Below are 12,613 nucleotides of genomic sequence, written 5' to 3' on the forward strand. Positions count from 1 at the left end.
CAAGTTTCAGAACCCAAGAGCAGATCTGCCTTGAACTGCCACTTTCCCTGGTTGCCAAGTAATTCATGGCTAATCTCCAGCACAAAAATCAAGGTGAGAACTAGAGAGAAAGAGAGATAGAGAGGGAGTGTGAGGTGGGGTGGGGTTGAGAGAGAGAGAGAAAGAGAGAATACAGAGAGAGAATGAGTGGGTGAAAGAAAAGATAAAACAGGTGAGAGTGCTGAAGATCATTTTTCTCTGAGACTTCATGTCCTGACCAGTAGGGGTTCTTCCATTAGCCAGACAGTCCTGGAATGCCGGGCACTAGGACTGGGGCATAGTCTTAGGCCATGGAAATCTCCCACTAAGTCACAGGGAGGAGGAAGAAAGACGGTGAGACAGAGTTAGAGAGACTAAGAAAAGGAAAATGAGGAGGAGGAGGAGGGGAGCCAGCCTGGAGTCTGAGAGAAGAATCTAGGCGCCATGGTGTAACAGCTGCCTCAGGTATGCTAGCCAGTCTCAGCTCGTTCCCAGCTCTTTCTGGCAAGCCTCAGGCTCAAGCGCACACACACCATGCAAGTGTATGTGCACACACACATGCACACTCTGTGTCTCGTCTATTGTAAAGAAGCTTCTGGCCCGTTCACAATAGTGTCTTTCTGATACTCACTGAGAGAATGGGGATCACTGGGCACTGCTTTTCATAATGGTGGTAAGATTGCCTAAGACCTTGGTAATTAACAAAATCTACTCAAATACAAAGGGATTTAACTTACTCTAAAGATTATTATGTTTTGTCTGCTGGATTAAAATTGCTTCCAAAGTTATTAGAGAAACTCAACATTAGCACTTTCTATAAAGAAACAAACCACACACACACACAAAGGTGCAGTATTATAAGGCAATTATCCAAAATGCTACTGCTTGGAATAATAAGGATGCTGTGTGTTTACATAGCATTTTTCTTTTCCAAATAATTCAAAGAGCTCCACCACTTGTATCCCATTATTCCTACCAACAGTCTTCTATGAGCTATGCAGGCGGCAAGGATAACTATCTACATTACAAAGGTGGAATAACTGAGGCACAGAGAAGCATTCAGGATTACACAGCAAGGAAGTCGCAGTTCCTGATTCACTATATAAAACATTAACTTCAAGAGTTTTGCTGTAAAGTAAAATATATATTCCTCTTTTCCATCTTAATTCTCTAAAAACAATTTGCAAAGAATCTTTCCTTTGGGGGGACTAATCTCTGACCCCTTCTTGTGTGCAGTCTCTACCTTAGCACTTATCAGAGTGTTGTAATACTTCATTTATTTGCCTACCTCTTTCCTGATATCACATTCTTCTCAAGGGCCAGGACTTGCTCATCTTTGTAACTCCAATGCTTGAAAAATGGTTGATGCTTCTTAAATGTCTGTTGGTTGAATGAATGAAAGAAAAGAGAATGAATGAATTAATGGACAATCTTCTAAGAAGAATTTCTGATACAGTAATAATAAACGCAAATTTGGGCTTAAACTAAATATGTCTCATCTGATTTAATCGTTGCTGTGACAAATTTGCGCACCTCACAAGTCTTCTTTTAAAAATCCAGTGAATATATTTAGAGCTAATTCCTTCCCTGCTTGGACTGCTGAATTTATTCTTTGGAACAATAAACTGACTTGTAAATATACTAGGGCTCCAGATGGTCTACTGCAATTATTTTCCCCATAGCCTTCTTTTTTAGATATCTGAGAGAAAGCATTTAGGTGTAGAGGTTTTGCGGAGTGTTAACATATAGTTTTACTCTGTCCCAAACCCTTTTCCGCTGTATATGGAATCTTAAACCAGATTGTTATTTGAGGGAGTGGGTATAGACCCCAAAATAACAACAGGAACAATGACTGCTCTTCAAGGAGACTATAAATTTAACTCTCTTTTATACATTTTTGGTGATCAATACAAAAAAGGCAAGGTAATATATGTTAATCTTTACCAGATGTACTTTATGTATCCCCCTACATTGGAAGCCTAGCAGGAGTAGAATGTCACAACAGACATTTACTAAAATACCTGGGGAAATGTAACAAAAAGTGTTAGAGGAAAATGGTCTTTCAGCTAAATTACCTAATATATTTGCTAATGGTATCTGATTTAAAAGCCATAAAAATACCGAGTTAAAAGCACATTAGAAGATGTGTTATATTTATAAGTGTTTGTCACCTTGGCAACAAAAGCTATATTCCAAATCTAACACTAGCTATGATGGGCCAAGACCTTTTAAAATTGGTAAATACTTCTTTATGGCAACGATCTGCTTTCAGCTACTGAATGTTAGAACTGGAAAAGGAAGTTCTTCATTGCATAGCACATTTTTTTTGCTAGGTTTCTACTATAGGTAAGCTTTTTCTTTCTATTAGTAACTATGGCTTATCCTTAACAAGAAAAGCAACGCATTTTCAAATAAAGCATGTCTTAATTGTTCTCTTCTTGAACTCAGAAATGTAGATATAATAGTATGAAGATTCCCAAGGATAGAGTTTATCTATCAACTTTACACTTCAGTTTATCAACCATTGCACTGACATTGATCTGTGTCTGAAATAACACAGGTGTATACTATAAAATTGACCTTATGCTACAAAAATCTATTCTTCTAGATAACTGAGTGAAATATGTCTAGTTTAATAGTGGATCATATACAGGGAAGTTTTCATATACCTTTATCTTTCAAGTGAGCTGCATAACTGAAATATTATCTTTCACTGTCACACTAAAATTCTGCTCCCTACTTCCATCTAGTAGAAATGGATGATTTGGTAATGGAAACGTATGCTTTAAAGCCTATGGATTTCAGGTGGGCCTAAAAGAAGCTTAGATTTGGACTCCTACTATTCTTTGCTCTTTCTCTAAGCCCCAATCTGATTTCCAAATCCTACAAAAAATTTTTTTTGGGCTACTGCCAGTCAAAGATTATAATTCCAAGAGTCTAACTAGATTCCCATGTGGCCGAACCAATTTTCAGAAGTAAACTATGGAAAAGGTCTGGGTAAACACACATTCTCTGTGGGCTGTGGCTATTCACTGGGCGCCTAGACAAGTTGTCTCTGCAGCCAGCTTGGGAAAACCCAAGACCAACTCGTGATTTGTAATCATGCTCAGCAGGTTCTCAAATAGATGGGCAACTCAAAGGGCTAAAGACCATCCCCCAAGTAATTTTCTCTAACACAGGGAGAGCATGTCTGTCTTCCACCCGGGAAAAAAACACTAAAAATCCCCTATCATAACAGTCCATGCAAAATAGTGTCACTGCTCCCTTTTTATTTTCTAAAGAATAAGGTCTCAGTAAACAAAGAAAATAAGGTTTATTTTATGAGACAGAGACATTAATAGTACAGATGGAGAATGTTCTAGAAGAGGATAGGATGAGTCTCCAGCTTGGAACTAATAAATCAAGGTAGCAGGGGTTTTTGTTTTTGTTGTATATATATTTTTATTGAAGTATAGTCAGTTTACAATATTGTGCCAATTTCTGGTGTACAGCATAATGTTTCAGTCATACATATACATACATATATTCATTTTCATATTCTTTTTCATTATAGGCTACTACAAGATATTGAATATAGTCTCCTGTGCTATACAGTATAAACTTTTTGTTTATCTATTTTATATATAGTAGTTAGTATCTGCAAATCCATACAGCTCAGTAGTACAGTATATGCTTAGCATGCAATAGGTCCTGGGTCCAATCCCTAATACTTCCATTAAAAAAATAAATAAACCTAGTTACCTACCCTCCTCCAAAGAAAGGTAGTAGTTTTGAATTTAAATATAAACCGTGTGAACAAAGCTGACAAATACACTCAAACATAGTTGGCTAGATTTACCTTCCATTGACTGAAGGCAAGGAATCACATGGATTGACATGTGTTCTAGTACTCAAACACATTTTTCATTTGATTGATAAATGTAATTCACCTCTTGAGAATGTGTTCTGGTTATATCACCTTACCACTAAGCGCTTTGCTTAAATCCTAACAAATCATTTACCAAACCATAATCTGTTGGCAAAAAAAAACCAAAAAAACAAAAAAAACTCCATTTTTGCCTCAATATTATTTTTAAAATAGCCTTGACGGAAAATTACAGCATGTTGTTTAAAAATCATCACATATCACACTATTTGAAGCATTGACTAAATAATCTCATTTTACTATCCAGAAAATACAAGCAAAAGGCTATTGATGGCCTGAATTTCACCAAATATGAAGACACAAGATACTTCTTAATAGCTGCCCTAGCTGAGAGAAAAATACAACATGAAGAATCACTCAAATTTCTTCCTATGAATATTTGTAGGATTAAAAATCAATTTTATATAGATAAACTTCAGTAAATCTATTTTATGCATTTCACATGATATCCACAAGTTAAAGAATGGCTGTCTACACAAAAATGTAGCCAAGAAAAGGTGTTAGAGGTAGGAGTAAAATAAAATAACATGATCCATTTCCATTTTGTTGATGTTTATGTGTGGACATGTTTGCCTTTTAGACCAGAAAGATGAGTAAAAATCAGGTAAAGAGGACGGGGCCACATTAGTATAACCCAAGGCAAAAAGTGAAAATTGGAATCGCAGGAACATTAAGGAGAAATGTCTTGCTAGATTAAGAGCTGCAGGTTTAAGTGAGTAGGAAATGTAGTTAAGTAGGTAGGGTGGGGCCAGCTGTAGACCAAGAAAGGAAACTATTTGTGAAGTGCCAGGCTCAGCACAGTTTCCCTCAGGTTATTTCATGACATGACTGGAAGTGAGTATGATTCTCCTTACCTACAGATCAAAGAGAGTCTCAGAAAGTTTAAATGCCTGACTTGGTGGTTCTCTGCAAGGAAAGATGAGACATAATCCAACATTCTTTCCACTGCACGATATTGTATGAAAACCTGGCAGAGTGATGTAGAGATTAACTCACACAGAAAGCGACCACATATAAACCAAGTTCTAAAAAGTCAAATCTAAATAAGCAATTAAAAAATACAAATGGCTCAACAGAATCCCTAACTGCCTTGGGATTTTTCCATGTGTGAAATGAGCAACATTATCACATAATCATGTTCTTAGCCTCAACGGGGTGACCTGATTAATTTTCAGTTACAAATTTCAAAGTAGCACTGATTAAGAGTTAGCTGCTTAGATTGTTACTGTTCATCATTCCAGAAAACCCCAGGTCTGATTTGGAAAACATAAAATATTCTAAAGGCAGATCTGGTTATGGGAATTTAGACATTGTCTTTTATTGGCAACCTGACAAATCTGCTGCCTACTCTCCTCCCTTTGTGGTTTACATGCTGCTTCCATATACAACATTGGCATCCCATTCGGAAGTTGTTTGTTGTGTTTTGGTTTATGTTACATACAACAACTGCCCTGAGCCACTTCTAAGAGAGGATAATAATGACAAATTTGAAATCTTCTTCCCAGGAAAAGAGGCTGTGGTGAAAACGCGAGACAGCATTTAAGCAACTACCATTAAAGGCATTTTAATTTTCTGTTGACAAACACGATTTTCCAAATGATTTACAGTGAAGTTTCTGGGCTGACAGCCATACAGCCTGTCTAGGACTATGTTTTCTGGTTCTACGAAAGTGCTAATGAAATCTTCATTCTTCTGTTGGTTACTTTCAGTGAGAGACCTAATGTCTTGAAAATCACAGTGTTATTTGGGTTCCTTGTTTGCCAGCTTCTGCTCTCACCTTCCTAGAGTCTCTTGACCCATTTTTTAGACCAGGCTCTCCTAATCCCAAACACGAATGCTGGACTTGAGACAGGAGTGCTCTAAGGTGCACTGGCCCCACACTCAGCAGCACGTGTATCCTTTCAGTGAAAGCAGCCTAGTCCTTAGGCCCCAGTTCTGCAACCTGGAGTTTTATCTTGTTCATATTCTGTCTCCTGAATCTGAGTTAATGTTTTCCTGTGTTAGATGTCATCTGTCTTTTCAGCTTGCTAGATATCCGGTCTCTCCTAAAGAGTGAAGTTCTGTTGTGTTCTTGTTATTTCTCCTCTCTGGCCTCCTGTAATACTCAGAGTCTGCAGCTTTTCTGGTGCTTAATGCCTGCCTTCTGCTTGTCTAGATTTTTCACTTTGTTTTCAATATTATTTTGTATAATGCTCTCCTTCTACAGACAAGAAAATCAAAACAAGAAAGTTGGGAGATTTGCCCAAGGTCTCAACACTAATTATTGGAACTCTAGTTCCAATATTTAGTTCCAACTCTAGTATTGGAACTCTAGTAATTTTGAGACATACATGCTTTTATATTGTTGGACTAAGTTCATCAGATCCTTCCTTTTAAGACATTATTCCCCTTTATTTGCATTTTTATTTAATATGTCAAGAAACTTTTGAGCAAGAAAGTTGTTCCCCAACTTTTAAAAAAGTGTTAAAATAAAAAGCAAAATACCTACACATGTTCAAGGGTATTAGCCTATGGGAGGTTTTGTTTATATAGTTTTAAGAAACACATTTTTAAAAAGCAGGAGCTTGTTTTATCAGTCATCCTGTTTCTAAATTGTTATTATGATAGACCTCCATTTTATTAAAATGGTCTCTTTTCTTTTAGAAGTATTTTCGCTCTAGTATAAAAAGTGAGGAACTGTTTTTCATTTCAAATACTTAGGTTTTGCTATTCTGGTCTATGAATTCTAGCTGAGAGCGTGCTCATTTTTGCTTCCCCACATCTATGTCTTACCTTATGATTTTCCTCTCCATCCCCCCTAAAACAGTTCTTTCATCCCAAGGAAAGAATTTTTCACCAGTTTCTCCCCTAGGCCTTTAAAACTTCAATAGACTTTCACTAAGTCTATTACAGTTTGACACCTTACATTATATTAAAATACAATCAGACACCCAGTTATTAAAAAAAAATCAGTAACTATTGTAGTATTTAAATGCTTCACATTGATGGGAACTAGAGAGGACACATGTTCTTCATTTGTTTTCATTGAACAGAATCTATAATAAATAAAGCCATAAAGCCTTATCACCATAGATCATTTAATAGGAAATGAAAATAACAAGACATTACAATAAGATCTGACATGAAATTCTGTGTTGAATTTTATCCCTCCCACATATCCTGTCTTTTTCTAGAATAGTAGCAGGTCTTTCTTGCATAGCAGACATCTGGCCACCCACACTTACAGACCAGGTCAACACAACACCTTCTCTTAGTCCTTAATTCTGTGTTCTTATTATGTTCCAGTCATTTCGATGTGACTTTGCTGCCAGGTGTGGACGACCAACCTCTGAGGCATCTGACTTTCATCTGACTGGACATCTATGTTTTTTAAGAACTAACTGTAGGCAAGGACAAGGCTGATCTTTTCTTTTATGGTTTTGGATTTGGGGATCCTTGTTTAAGAATGTCTTCCCTACTCAATCCTATTCAGAAGTCTTAAAGCTATTCTACTGTATTTTCTCCTCAAAGTTTTAAAATTTTGAAGTTTTGCCATTTATAGATAAATCATCAAACCATTTTGAAGCGTGTGTGTGTGTGTGTGTGTGTGTGTGTGTGTGTGTGTGTGTGTCTGTGTGTGTGTGTGTGTGTGTGTGTAAATAGAGTGAAGGAGGGCTTTAAAAATGTAACTAGGTTTCTTAGCATATTGGAGCAACTAGTCTATGCTTTCCCCATTGAGCCTCACTGCCAGCCCTGACATATATGAAGTTTCTATATTGTGTGAGTCTCTTTCTAGATATTCCATTCTGTTCTCAGTTCTCCCAAAGTAACAGTATCACTATACCTTTTTGTCACTGCTTTAGATTTAATTTATATCTGGTAAGGCAAGTCCCCTCACCTTGTTCTGCTACTTCTTCAGGAGTATCTTGGATATTTTTAGTTCTTTGTTCTTCAAAATGTATTTTAGAATCAACTTTTAAATTAAAAAACTATTTGCTATAATATATTAATATCAGGCAAAAGTTATAAGGAAATCTCCTTAATTATTTTGTAAAATTTGAATTCTTATAACCCAGTATTTATCTATATCATACAAATTTTATAGCTCCTGTATTCTTGATGACATAAGTACATATTTGTTGATAAGTATATAGAGGAAATTCAATTTCAAAATTAATTTGATCATACTTGTTCTATATTAGCTTTATTTGCAAGTTCCTACTTGATTGGCTCATGTGATCCTTTTCTAGATCACTTATATATTTGTATAAGTTAGGGTTCTATATTAGTCAAAGTTCAAATGCAGGAAAGAGAGATCATTTTAGCTATTTATAAGAATTTAACACAGCAAATGAGTTCTTACGAAATCACTAGAAGTGTGGAAGGATCAGGCTATACTCCAGGTCTTTAGAAATGATTACACAATAATACAGAATGGATTCACCAGCTACTACCACTGAGGCACCACTGGAGCCACACCTGAGTCAAGAACCTGCTAGCAATCTGCTGCCACTGCTGTTCTGGCTTCTGAGTACCTAAGAAGCTACAATGCAGAGATCAGGAGGGCAGAGCAAGCAGTCACTGCTGCTGTTAATGCCACCACCACTTCTAACCAAAGAAGCTGTAAACAGGGGAACACTGCTGCAGAGAAATCTGATTTTCACAATCATGTTTATGAGCAGAGACAGTCAAAAAGGAATAGGAAAATGGCCTCTGCCTCAGTTCAATCTTCTAAACTATATACTAATGCATCAAATTGGTGGAACTTGAATTACAACCAGAACCTTAGCTGCAAGGGAACCTGAGAAATGAAGGTATTGCTTTTCAAGCCTCTCCAAAGGAGAGTGAGAGTGCAATGAAGGCCAACTGATTTCATACACATTATTAAGCATGGTTTGTTTGGTTATAAGCCGAAAAAAAAAAAAAAAAAGGACTCTAACACAAGCAAAAAAGCAATTTATTATCAAGAGAGTAGTTAAATAGCCAAGGAAGGGAACAATCAAATCTTGAAAAAGGTGGAAACCCAGGCAGCTCTGAGGACCTAGGTAATGGAATTTAATAATGCTCTCTCTCTTTTTAGTGCCCTGCAACTGGATTGCTCAGCTTCATCTGCTTTACGTCTGCTTCCAGGATTCCACCCCTGGACATCACCCTTCAGATACAAATTTCCAGAAGAGAGAGTCTCATTGCCCCAGTTAGGGTCACATGGTCTCTCTAGTAGTGGTGAATGTGGTGGGAGGCAGAGTCCTCTGGCTGACAACAGAATCTTCTACAGTAAAGAAGCAGTTGATGGACAAATGAAAGGGTGCTGGGCAGACAAAATATATTAGTTGTCTGTTCTAGTTGTCTGATTCTGACATTGGCTAGAAGCCATATACTTGTTGGAATACATGCTTATGCAACAAAGTTTTTGTAAAACTGAAAGTAGAACACATTAGGTTTGTCTAAATTATAGACTTGAATATTTTAGTATAGATCTTTTAGTTATATGGGTAAGTTTTGCTCCATGTTTTAAATACCTCATTTTATAGGTATAGAAAATAAGGTACTTCAAGGAGTATAAACAGCTTCCTTTGCATAATGTCACACAAATGGATATAGAACCAATTGCAGAGGCAAGTTTTTTGGCAGTGATGCTATACATGCCTTAATAATTAAAGAGCTCTTTAACTGGCTTTCTTACATAGGAAGTGCATTGTGGATCCACATCCATATATAGCACTTAGGCACAGTACATTTCAGAGAGCAACCTGACTTACACCTACCTGCCTTATCTGATGTGTGCATCTGTAAGGTCCCTGAGCTGTCATGATGACAGCATGATTCAAAATTAATGGTAAGTGGAAATTCACAGGCCCTCAGAAAAGAAGGTTTCTCCCACACTGCTCAGAAAAATATATTAGGAAAAAATATATTGCCAATATATTAGGAAAAAAAGTTGCTGTCAAAGTGTGATTATGACCCACAACATAATGTGTTCCCCAAAGTCACCACCATGTTATTAGCAAGAATTCTTGAACATAAATTCTAATAAAACTCCCAACACCTTGAAGGTTCAAACACTACCAATGAGTTCCTCATTTGCTTTGCTGTGGGTCAGAGATCTAAAGGAAATTATTTGTTTTCAGGTCTTTCTTACTCTCACTCCCCCTTCTATTTTACCTCCTATGATAATGAAGTTACTGCTACAGTTCTTACTCCCTTTCTCCAGGGTCTCTATTATTTCCCCATTCTACTAACGTCCAGGATATGTGACTTCTTTGATCAACAGATGTTTACAGAGGTCATGGACACTTAGGCTTGAAGCTTTTGGTGTGGTAGAGTTTGCTCTCTCTTGGGCCTCTACCTTTGCCATCAGAAGTACATGCCTCAGCTAGCAAGCTATTCAGAGAAATATGGGAAACAGAGCCTGTTTGCTGACCTACAGACCTGCACTTTGAACCTGAGAAGCCCTGTAGGTCCCAGCCAGCCTAGGGCAACTGACCTTCTCCTGATTTGTATATGTATGAGTAAGCCTAATAGAGATCTGTAGAGTTGACCCACAAATATGTGATAAATATGTGATTATTATTGCATGCCACTGAGATTTTGTGATTTTTTTTCTTATTCTGTTTTATCACAGCAGTGGCTAATACATTCACTCATAATTCCCTCTCTCTTCTACCTCTTTCCTCCTCTCTCTGTCTTTCTCCATCTTCCTCATCCTGAGAAGTACCCCTCCTTAGCTGGTATCTGTCCCTTAGGTGTGTCAGCTACTTGGTAGATAATAACATAAATCCCAGGTAATCAACTTTTGAATTTTATTACTAGAAAGAAGTCCATGTAAAAGGATTTGAGTAGAACACTTCCAAACTCATTCTGTGAGGCCTGCCTAACCTTGATACCAAAACCACACAAAGATATCACAAAAAAAGAAAATTACAGAGCAGCATAACTAATAAACACAGATTTAAAAATCCTCAACAAAATACTAGCAAACTGAATCCAACAACACATTAAAAGGATCATACACCATGTTCAAGTGGGATTTATCCCAGGGATGCAAGGGTGTTTCAATATCCACAATCAATCTATGTGCTACACCACATTAACAAACTGAAGAATAAAAACCATATGATCATCTCAATAGATGTAGAAAAAGCTTTTGACAAAATTCAACATTCATTTATGAAAAAAACTCTTCAGAAAGTGGGCATAGAGGGAACATACCTCAATATAATAAAGGCCATATATGACAAACACACAGCTGACATCATACTCAATGGTGAAAAGCTGAAAAAGTGCTTCCTCTAAGATCAAAAACAAGGCAAACCACTGTTATTCAACATATCACTGGAAGTCCTAGCCACAGCAATCAGAGAAGAAAAGGAAATAAAAGGAATCCAACTTGGAAGAGTAGTAAAACTGTACTATTTGCAGATGATATAATAGCATACATAGAAAATTCTAAAAATGCACCGGAAAACTACTAGAGCTCATCAATGTATTCAGTAAAGTAACAGGATACAAGATTAGTAGACAGAAATTTGTTGCTTTTCTATACACTAACAACAAAATTATCAGAAAGAGAAACTAAGGAAACAATCCCATTTACCATCATATCAAAAAGAATAAAATGTCTAGGAATAAACCTACCTAAGAAGGCAAAACACTTGTACTCAGAAAACTATAAAACACTGATGAAAGAAACTGAAGACGACACAAACAGATGGAAAGATATACCATATTCTTGGACTAGAAAAATCAATATTAAAATGACCACACAGCCTAAGGCAATCTACAGATTCAGTCCAGTCCCTATCAAAATACCAATGGCATTTTTCACAGAACTAGAACAAATAATTTTTAAATTTGGATGGAAACATAAAGGACTCTGAATAGCTAAAACAATCTTGAGAAAAAAAGAACAGAGCTGGAGGAATCACACTCCCTGACTATACTACAAAGCTATAGTAATCAAAACAATATTGTACTGATGCAAAAACAGACACATAGATCAATGGAACAGGATAGAAAGCCCAGAAACAAACCCATGCACTTACGGTCAATTAATCTATGACAAAGGAGGCAAGAATACACAATGGAGAAAAGACAGGCTCTTCAATAAGTGGTGCTGGGAAAACTGAACAGCTACATATACAAGAATGAAATTAGAACATTCTTTAACATCATATACAAAAATAAACTCAAAATTAATTACAGACCTAAATGTAAGACTGAATGCTCTAGAATTCCTAGAGGAAAACATAGGCAGAACACTCTGACAGAAATCACAGCAATATTTTTTTGGATCTGTCTCCTCAAGTAAAGGAAATAAAAGCAAAAATAAACACATGGGACCTAATCAAACTTAAAGGCTTTTGCATAGCAGAGGAAACCACTGACAATATGAAAAGACAACCTACTGAATGGGAGAAAATATTTGCAAATGATATGACCAATAAGGGATTAACATTCAACATATATAAACAGCTCATACAACTCAACATCAAAAAAGCAAACAACCTGATCAAAAAATGAGCAGAGGAACTGAATAGACATTTTTCCAAAGAGGAGAGGCAGATGGCCAACAGGCACATGAAAACATGCTTAACATCGCTAATCATCAGGGAAATGCAAATCAAAACCATAATGAGACATCACCTCACACCTGTCAGAATAGCGATCATACAAAAAGAACACAAACAACAT

At 36.7% G+C, this 12,613-nt stretch overlaps 1 long non-coding RNA gene across 1 annotated transcript in view; it reads right to left on the reverse strand.

Moving 5' to 3' along the window:
* LOC141578170 (uncharacterized) overlaps window positions 1–12,613 on the reverse strand; it is a 154,912-nt gene that overhangs the window by 87,879 nt on the left and 54,420 nt on the right. Inside the window, exon 3 of the long non-coding RNA XR_012508203.1 lies at window positions 1,307–1,398. This is a non-coding gene — a long non-coding RNA (uncharacterized LOC141578170). The remainder of the gene's footprint in view (window positions 1–1,306; window positions 1,399–12,613) is intronic.

This window comes from Camelus bactrianus, chromosome 7, assembly GCF_048773025.1.
Source record: "Camelus bactrianus isolate YW-2024 breed Bactrian camel chromosome 7, ASM4877302v1, whole genome shotgun sequence".
Classification (NCBI taxonomy): domain Eukaryota; kingdom Metazoa; phylum Chordata; class Mammalia; order Artiodactyla; family Camelidae; genus Camelus; species Camelus bactrianus.